Below are 10580 nucleotides of genomic sequence, written 5' to 3'. Positions count from 1 at the left end.
GCCAAAGTTGTACAGTTAACCGACTGAGCCACCGAGGCGCCCCTAAACTTTGTGTTTTAAAATGAACTCATAATGGGGCACCTCGGTGGCTCAGTAGGTTGAGCATCGGACTTCAGCTCAGATCATGATCTCACAGTTCATGGGTTCCAGCCCCACTTGTCTGGCTCTGTGCTGACAGCTTAGCTCAGAGTCTGGAGCCTATTTCAGATTCTGTGTCTCCCTCTCTCTCTGACCCTCCCCTGCTCCCTCGCTCTCTCTCTCTCTCAGAAATAAAGAAAACATTTTTAAAAATTTTAATAAATAAATAAATAAAATGAAGTCATAAGAGAACATAGCTGCAGCATGTTAGACTCATAAATGTGAGAAGAGTCAGAGACAGAAAGGAAAGGCAAAATTAAGTTTGTACATGATTTTTTTCCCTTGTTTCCATTTACAGAACCCTTGTTAGTGGCAGAATTGCCTTCAATTTAAAAATTCAATTGGGCCTTTTGCCTCATTGCATAGGAGAGAGCAAGATGGGTCACCAGCAGCTCTACTGGAACCATCCCAGGAAATCTGGCCCGGGTTCCAGTTCTTGAGGCATCTGCTCAAACTGGTGCCTTCTGATCCATAAATACGGCCTCAGTATGTGCCACCAGTGTTTCCGTCAGCCTGCAAAGGATAGAGGCTCTATTAAGTAGGATGAAGTGAACCTCCTTGAGTGGATCATCCAAGACACCGCCTTTAACTGCAGATATTCAAGATACCTAGCTTCATGCTAACTCGCTGCTCATAAAATAAACATACTTCAATTATGTGTGTTTTAATGTGTAAAAAATTAAAATTAAATTGGGATATTCAAAGAATTCAAAATGTTTCACTTTTTTTTTTTTTTTAGAGACAGAGAGAGAGCAGGGGAGGAACAGGGAGAGACAGTGAGAGCATCTCAAGCAGTATCTCAAGCCCAACACTGGGCTTAATCCCACCACCATGAGATCACAACCTGAGCGGGAATCAAGAGTTGGACATTCAACCAACTAACCACCCAGGAGCCCTGACAAATGTGTGGGGTTTTATTTTGTTTTTGTGTGTGTGTGTGTTTTTTTTTTAAGTATCACAAGTTAGGGACGCCTGGGCTGCTCAGCTCATCAAGCAGCCAGCTTCAGCTCAGATCATGATCTTGCAATTCACAGGGTCTAGCCCCATGGCAGGTTCTGTGCTGAAAGCTCAGAGCCTGGAGCCTGTTTTGGATTCTGTGCGTGTATGTGTGTGTGTGTGTGTGTCTGCCCCTCCCCTTCTCACACTTTCTCCTAGAAATTTAACAGTATTAGTTTTCACATTTAAGCCTATGATCTATTTGGGGTTCATTTTTAAGTGTGAGGCATGGGTCTTTTGGGGGTTTTTTGAAGGGGAGTGGTTGTAAGTTGGTTTGTTTTGGTCATGGATGTTTAATTATTTTAGCACCGTTGATTGAAAAGATTCCTTTCTGCATTGAAATGCTTTTGCACCTTTGTTCAAAACCATTTGACCATTGTCATCAGTGTGGGTCTATTTCTGGAGTCTCTGTTGTGGTCTGTTGATCTGTGTGTCTGTGTGTCTACCCTAGTACCACAGTGTGGCTTTATAGTAAGCCTTAAAACTGGCTGAGTTCCCCTAGCATTTTTATTCATATTCAAAGCTGTTTGGGCCTTTCTGGCTATTTGTCCTGTCCACATAAATTTTGGAATCACTTTATTACTATGTGCAATAAAACACTTCCAGATTTTGACCGGAAGTGCATTATCTATAGATCACTTGAATATTTTGACATACTAACAATACTGAATCTTCAGTCCATGAACATAGATTTCTTTCTATGTATTTTCACCTTTTTTTATTTTTTTATTTTTTATTTTTCCCACCAGGCATTTGTGGTTTTCAGCATACAGATTCTGTATATAGTTTGATAAATTTTACCTATTTTATTTTTTTTGTTGTATTTTTGGAGGTTTTTTGGTACCATTTTTATTCAATTTTCAATTGTTATTGCTGATGTATAGCAAGGTTATTTTTTGAGGTGCCAGGGTTCTCAGTCATTAAGCATCTGACTTCAGCTCAGGTCATGATCTCATTGTTTGTGAGTTCGAGCCCTGCGTCAGCACAGAGCCGGGAGCCTGCTTCAGTTTCTGTGTCTCCCTCTCTCTCTCTGCCCCTCCATGATTCATGCTCTGTCTCTTTCTCTCTCTCAAAAATAAATAAACATTTTAAAAACTAATAAAAATAATAACAAAAAGAAAGATTACTTATTTTTTTATATTTACAAGGTATCCTGTGACCTTCCTAAACTCACTTGTTAGTTATAAGAGCCTTTTTATAGACTCCTAAGGATTATGTATATAATTCTGTAGTATATAAAAAGGAATAGTGTCATATCTCCCTTTCTAATTTGTAGGCTACTTATTTATTTTTCTTATATTAATGCACTGCCTATGCCTTTCACTATGTTTTTGCATAGCAGTGTTAAAAGAGAGCATCCTTGCTTTGCTCCCAATTGTAGTAGGAAAGAATTCAACGTTTCACCATTAGGTGTGATGTTAGCTGTTGTTTCTTTGTGGATACCTGTATTCGTTTGCTCAGACTGTCATAACAAAGTACCAGAGACTAGATGAATAAGCCACAAGAATATATTTCTCACAGCTCTGAAGGGTTAAAGTCCAAGGCTAGGGTGTTGAAATGTTTGATTTCATCTGAGCCCTCTTTCCTTGGCATGGACATAGCTGCCTTGTCACTGGGTCCTCTCACAACTTTTCCTCTTGTTTGTCCAAATTTCCTCTTCCTACAACAAGATCCCTCATCAGATGAAGGAAGTTCCTTGCCATTCCTAGTCTGCTGAAAGTTTTTTCATGAAAGGATGTCAAATTTTGCCAAATGCTCTTCTACATTTTTTTAATGATTTATGATTTCTCTTCTTTGTTGATATAAATTGCATTGATTGAGTTCTTTAATGTTTTACTGATCCTGCATTCTCAAGATAAACCCACTGGTCATGTTGTATGTTCATATTTTACACCTTTGAATTTGATTTGCTAGTATTTTGCTAAATATGTTTGCATTTATGGTCACAACAGATAATGGTCTTTAGTTTGTTTTGTTTTTCTTGAAGTGTGTTTGGTTTTAGAATCAGGGTTATGCTGAGCACATAAAACCAGTTGATTCTCTTATATTCTCTAGAAGGGATTATGTATGAATGATATTATTTCTTCTTTAACTGTTTGGTAAAACTTGCCATGAAAGCCAATTAGGCTCGAAGCTTTCTTTGCTGGAGGTGTTTATGAATTCGACTTCATTGATAAACATAGAAGAACTTTTCTGGTATAGCAATGGTTTTTTACTATCATTTCCATAGAAGAGGAAGATAATCCAGTCTTTCTTCCAGTGTGGTCTGTGGATATTTGTTATTTATTAGTGAGAGGATACAGAAAACCTAAGCCTTCACACATCGACATATTCACTATTTGTAGTACAACTATAGGTTTTTGTCCCACAGCACAGGAAGTCTGATATGTTTTACACAATTTTTAAACAATTCTCATCAAAGAAAATAAAAATGTAGAGTGTTTTTATGAATACCAATTTATTTATACTTTATTAAATGTATATACTCTATATACTTATAAAAGAATACTTTATCCATTTATATTATAATACATATACAATATATGTCTTATTTTCGAGTGTACATCAATATATATGATATAACTATTTACTAAGCCACAAATAAATTCAAACTAAATACATGAGTATATTAATTCTTATTTTTAATGCATTGACTACAATGTGCCAATTTATAAATTAAAAGTAAAATACTTGTAAATGTTTAAATGTAAATATTTCCTAATAAAGTAATTGAACTGAAGAAAAATTGAACTGATTCTAAAATGTTTAGAAAAAGATGAAAATACTGAACATAAATACAATAAATGCAGCTAAAACATTTTTATTAGAAAATAATTTTTATTATATTCTCTTATTACTTAATAGACAATGCAGCTAAAGTTATAAAAATGTGGATAAAATTTAAAGAATATTTTAAAAATGTAATAAGTCTAAACATCAAAATGAGAATGATAAGTTTCTAGTAAATTTCAATATGAAGTCTCTAGATTTAAGCTAGAAGCCTTACGGAGAACTATTTCAGTAGCAAATTGAAAAAGTCATCCAAGAACTATTCTCAACCACAGTTGCGGAAGGAGGTCAGTTAAACCTGACAAGCCTTTAGAGAAATCTTTCAAGCTTTCAAATTGATGATTTCCTTGTAATTCACATATAAAAGGCTAAAAAATTCTGAAATTACTAATTTATTTTATAAAACAAATGTGGTCTTTCCCACTCAAATCTGTTTAATGCCAAAACACTCTATCTCACTTATGAATGTAGGTGTGAAAAATCTATTTTTAAAATGATGGACCAACATATAGAATTTAGTTATGCTGTATGAAATAATTCACGACAACTAAGAAAGGCAAGAATTTCCCAGTATGAAGAAGTCGTTTTAAGTAGCATTTTTAGTTCAACAAGAAAAATATATAATAAATTTAGTAGATGCTGAAAAGATTTAGGAATAGACTGAGACTCGCCTGTGCCCCATCGAGAACCCTGGAGAGCAAGAAACTGTTAGGAGGGTTCCCAGGGCCCTGAAGAAGAGGTTGCTGACATGTGTTTGCTTCTTTTTTTTTTTTTTAATGTTTGTTTATTGGTTTGTTTACTTATTTATTTATTTATTGAGTGCATGAACAGGGGAACAGGAGGGGCAAAGAGAGAGGGAGGTGCAGAATCCAAAGCAGGCTCCAGGCTCCAAGCTGTCAGCATAGAGCCCAACGCTGGGCTTGAACCCACAAACCATGAGATCATAACCTGACCTCAGGTCAGACACTTAAATGACTGAGCCACACAGGTGCCCTGACACATGTTTGTTCCTGAGTTCAGGAAACCAAGAAGAAACCATTGCAGAGTCTATGAATAAAGGCGGCTAATTAGAGCTGGGATAAAGGCCAATAGCAGATTGTGCTAAAGGAACTTGGTACCAAGAGGAACCAGAACATGAGAATTACTATTTATGAGATGGATGGAATGGATACAAAGGGTGAACAGACTGACAGTTAGGAACCAGATTTACAAACACAGGCTTAGGTCACTCAGGTTTTTCCTCTCAGGCAGTCTCATGGGCTTTACTTGGCTAGAAGTGACTTCTAAAATTACTGAACCGTGCCTAAAAAGTTATCTGATAAATTCTGAGGCATCATTCCCAATATTCAGTAACATAATAAAGAATACCTTTATTATTCAGTTAAATACTGAAGTAGCATTTTATTATTTTTGTTTTGTTTTGTTTTTGTTTTAATGTTTTATTTATTTATTTATTTATTTATTTATTTATTTATTTTTTAGAGAGTGACAGACAGCATGAGCAGGGGAGGGTCAGAGAAGGAGATACAGAATCTGAAACAGGCTCCAGGCTCTGAGGTAGCTGTCAGCACACAGCCCGATGCAGGGCTTGAACCCACGAACCATGAGATGATGACCTGAGCCGAAGTTGGACGCTTAACCGACTGAGCCACCCAGGTGCCCCTGTGTAACATATTTTCATACGTAGGGCCTGAAAAGAGTACCTTTAACTGTATGTAGTAAAATGATGCATCTCTGGAGGGTTAGGACATGTCATTTGCTGGAATGGTTAAAGAGCTAGAGGCAAACTAACATCCGTTCCTTCCTATTTCCCAATACGTAAGTTTTCAATTCATCTCTGACAGAGATTAGAAGGGCCACAATATGAAGATATGGGCTCTTTTTTTTTTTTTTTTTTTTACAAATAGTTTATTGTCAAATTAGTTTCCACATAACACTCAGTGCTCATCCCCACAAGTGCTCTCCTCCATGCCCATCCCTCCNNCCACCATTTCCGCCCTTCTTCTCCCCCTTGTTCCTCCGTCAAGTTCCTCCTAATCCTCCTATACGTGCAAACATATGATATTTGTCCTTCTCTGCCTGACTTATTTCGCTCAGCATAACACCCTCAAGGTCCATCCATGTTGCTACACATGGCCAGATTTCATTCTTTCTCATTGCCATGTATGAAGTAGCATTTTAAAGACGTTTCTTTTAAATATAAGTATAAGCTCAAATTTTTTAATATTGTGTTTAAAATTCTAGTTTTATAATAAATGGAAAAGTGAAAGTTCTGGTTATAAAATAAAGAAAATGAATAAAAATACTGTATATAGGGACAGAAAAGCAATCATTTTATTATGATTTTATCTATAAAATCCCTAAAATCTTCTAAAACTAATGATACAAATTATTTTAAGAATTTAATAAGATGTCCAGATTAAATATATATATATAGTCATCAAACATGATTAACATGACCTGAAATATTGAGGGATTTTTCATTTTTATTTAGAGAAATAAAGGATGCATGCTATACTTCTGGATATGAATGCTGTATACAATGAAATATCAGCTATCTTAAGCTAATGTATAGGTTTAACATAAGACCAATCAATCCAATGGACATACAGATGGAAATACTGACAGACATTATATAGACCTAGATGTATTCAGATAAGGATATAACTGTACAGATCATTTATTTGATCAAAGAGAAGTCAGAAATATCAGGCTATCATAGAAAAGAAAAATTAAAAGATGTTTTAATAATATTTCAAATAAATCTGACAGAATATAATAATTTATTATGTGATAAAATATCTGCAGATCAATGGAAAGGGTCTTTTTTTTTCACTAATTGAAGTAACTAGATAGAAGTTTGGAAGATTTTTTTTCCATTATATGTGTCAAAACAAAATGCAATTCACTCTGACCACAAAGTCCTAATTTCTCATACTTCCTGCTATTGCTACACACTATGCCCTTTAACCTCATTATGATCCTTAGCTTCCTCATCCCACACACTGGCATGGTTTCAGTACACTCTCTGTGTATTTGGAGGCAACAATTTCAAGGCAGCCCACCCTAATGGTACAGGAAAATTCCCACCTTACCCATTGTCAGTATTAATCAACTCCAACTATCAGTTTTACTGTATGTGAGAGAACATGTATAAATGCATATTATAAACTTCAGATCATTACATTAATGCAACCTATTAATATTATTTCTTGACCTTGGTCCTAGGCTCCTGAGGGCTGCCAGAGACACTGACAACCAGAACTGGAAAGCCATGCTCTAGAATCACATGGGCACATTGCTACCTGGACTTTGTTTCATCTATCTTGGTGTGATGATTTATATTGTCTTTCTACACTGATTTTCACAAATCTTTTTCACTATCCTTAAGTCACCCATTATCTTTTATTCTAGGCAGATGACCTCATTTCCTATTTGACCAAGTAAATTGAGACCTTATGAAATAAGCTTCTTCAATTCTCCTATTTCTCTCTATATCTATAAAACCTCACTGGGTATTTGCAATTCTTTTCTTGTTCTTTTTGCTATTGGAGGGGAAAAAGATACTCTTCTCTTTGCCAAAATTCACTGACTACTCATTTTTTATCTCATTCTCTACAACATCCCATGGGATTTGTTTCCCAGCCCTTCCCCCTTTCTCTGTCATACAACTACTTTGTTACTTATTGATTTCCCTGTGCCTCACACCCTTATCCATTCACATAGAAATAGCCCTTCCCAATCATCAAACCTCTTAAATTGTAGCCTCCTCCTAACCTTGATTCACATCCATACAATCTTAACCGTTTACAACCTGGCTTCTGCTACCACCAATTTTCTGAAATTGTGGATAAATCCTAAGCACCAAATCCAATTATCTTTTCTCACTCTTCATCCTCCTTCACCTTTCAACAACCTATTGAGTTTTCCTTATTTTCTGGAATACAGTATCATTCTCACTGCCATGAAAGATACTTCTGGGTTTACTTCTCTGGCTTATTTTCCTTTTTGTTTCCTGTAAATGCTGATATTTTCACCAAGACCACTTTCTCTCACATTCAGAGAGATTGCACTCACTCACCATATATTAACAATAACTTCAGTTGTTCCTCTTCATCAAAAGCTACTGTCCCCATATTTCCACTTTCTTAACAAATTCTATATATGTCACCCTGAAACCTCAAACCCAAATAGACAAAATTAAAGCCATTTCTCTTTAACCTGTGTCCAATTAATCTCAGAGAAAATTACTATTCTCCTTGAAAATATTTACTAACTGACTTGTATGTGCATAAACTTGATCAAGAAACTCAAGGCCACTTTGCCTCTACTTACACCCTGATTGAGTAACACGAGACTTCTCTGATCAACCAGACATACCTGAGATTCCCTGCTTTTCCTTATTTTCCATGTTCACTCCTGTCAATCTCTCTATATTACCTCCTTTAAAAAGGCTTTTCTATTACTTTGACCTATTAATACTTTTCTTTTATCAAAACTAATATATACCTATTGCATAAAATTTGGAAAATATAAAACCATTTAAATATAATTGAACTTGGGGCACTGAGTGGCTCAGTCAGTGTAACGTCCATCTTGATTTCAACTCAGGTCATGGTCTCGTGGTTCCTGAGATCGAGCCCTACGTTGGAGCTTTGCATTGACAGCAAAGAGCCTGCTTGGGATTCTCCCTCTTCCTCTCTCTCTGCCCTTCCCTAGCTCGTGCTTTCTCTCTCTCTCTCTCTCTCTCTCTCTCAAAATAAATAAATAAACATTTTAAAAAATAATTAAACTTGTTTGAAATCTTAGCATCCAGGACTTTGGATATATATACATATATATGTATACATACATACACACACACACACACAAACACATACATATACACACATATATATACATACATATGTATACATATACCTATATAGATGCATGGATCTATACACATATCGATAAATATAGATATGAAACTCTAATCTGTTTTCTCTATAACAACAAATTCTGCCAATTACTAACTATGTAGTCTCAGGTTACTCAACCTCAGTAGGCTCAATTTCTTTAATTATAAAAAGAGAAAACTGTACCTATATTGTAGATTTCTTGTGTAGATTTTTTTTAAATATTAAAACCAACACAGATCTTCATATAGTAAGCATGGAATATATGTAGTTTTTTTTTTCCCAATTGGACATTTTTATGTCATCAAAGATTTTTCAAAATATGACTTTAAATTGCTCCATAGTTTTCTGTCACATGAATGAGAAGAGGTTTTTTACCCTGTTCCTTACTATGTGATATGTAGTTTGTGTCTAATTTTACACAACTGTAAATGATACTGAAATTAATATCTTTCTGCAGATCTAAAACTCGTAATTGCCAACACTTACTTACTGCTTACTGTGTACCGGTCACTGTGCTAAATACATGCATTATCTCATTTAAAGCTTCATTATCATGAGTCCAAATCTATACATGAGGAGAAGAATGGCCTAGTGAGGCTAAGTAACTTGCCTAATACCAACTGGTAAATGGAGAAGACAGAATTTGGGCTCAGTTCCTCTGACCTACAAAGCGTATGCTCAACCATTTCACCATACTGACTTCTCGGATTACTGACAAACATACATTCTTGATAAGAGAATTTCTACAATGAGAGGTATTGACATTTGATAAGTGTTATTAAACGATACTTTCAAAACTCTATACCAAGTTATGCTCCTACTAGCCAAGCATGATGACACCTACTTGCTCATGTTGGGATATTGTTAAAATAACTGTAGCCTGTTTGATAGTGACAAAATATATCCTATTGTTAAGGTTGCATGTCGGAGGCTTTGATCTTTAGGATGGTATCCTAGATAACATTGAGGAATGCCTGAATCCTTTTCTGCTTGCTGCACCTCCCCTCCTCCCTGTAAGGTTTCTGAGGCAAATGCATTCAAAGAATAATACTGGGTGGGAAAAACAAAGTTTCACTTTATTACTTTATAGGCCGCTGTGCAGTAACCCTCAGTGCTCTGTTCTGATAATTAAGGCTCAGATAACGCAGTTCAAGCCAAAGATCTAAGCAAGAATACTTTCCCCTCTAATTGGATTTCTGATCTTGAGATCTTATGATCTTTTTGGCTCTCCATGTGGAGGGAAAAAAAACTGTACACTTGCTTTCAGTCATTCATTTTTTCATTCATTCTAGAAATCTACGAAGCATCTACCTTCTGCTAAGTTTGCTCTAGGAGCTAAGGATACAGCAGCGAACAGAATACATGAAGTCCCTCCCCTTCCTGAGCTCACATTTCACTGATGAGATAAATGTTGTTCATAATTTCTTTCTTTATAGTTTATTTTATCTGTGAAATAAAAAGCAAAATTATATGTTATGTATTTTGTATGTAATATAAGTTATGTAAAATACTATATGTATAGAATATATATAGTATACATGTAGTGTAGTATATACGTAGTATGTGTATAAACAATTCCGTTTGGTGTTAGGAGGATGAAGGAAGTAATTCAGGGTAAGAGTAAAGAGAGTGCTGTGAGCTCCTATCTTATACAGATGGTCAAGGTAGGCCTTCCAGAGACACAAACCTGACAAGGGAGAGATTAGTTTCAGAACCTAAGACAAATTTTTCCCACTATATTTATATTAATTCATG

General features: G+C 35.5%; 1 pseudogene; it reads left to right on the top strand.

The window, feature by feature from the left end:
* The first annotated feature begins 515 nt into the window (after positions 1-515).
* Positions 516-680, top strand: LOC120243709 (annotated as a pseudogene).
* The last annotated feature ends 9900 nt before the right edge of the window (positions 681-10580 follow it).

This window comes from Hyaena hyaena, unplaced genomic scaffold, assembly GCF_003009895.1.
Source record: "Hyaena hyaena isolate Hyena2069 unplaced genomic scaffold, ASM300989v1 scaffold_356, whole genome shotgun sequence".
In the NCBI taxonomy this organism is placed as follows: Eukaryota; Metazoa; Chordata; class Mammalia; order Carnivora; family Hyaenidae; genus Hyaena; species Hyaena hyaena.
The sequence above is the reverse complement of the archived record's forward strand: the minus strand, read 5'-3'. Positions and strand labels throughout refer to the sequence as shown.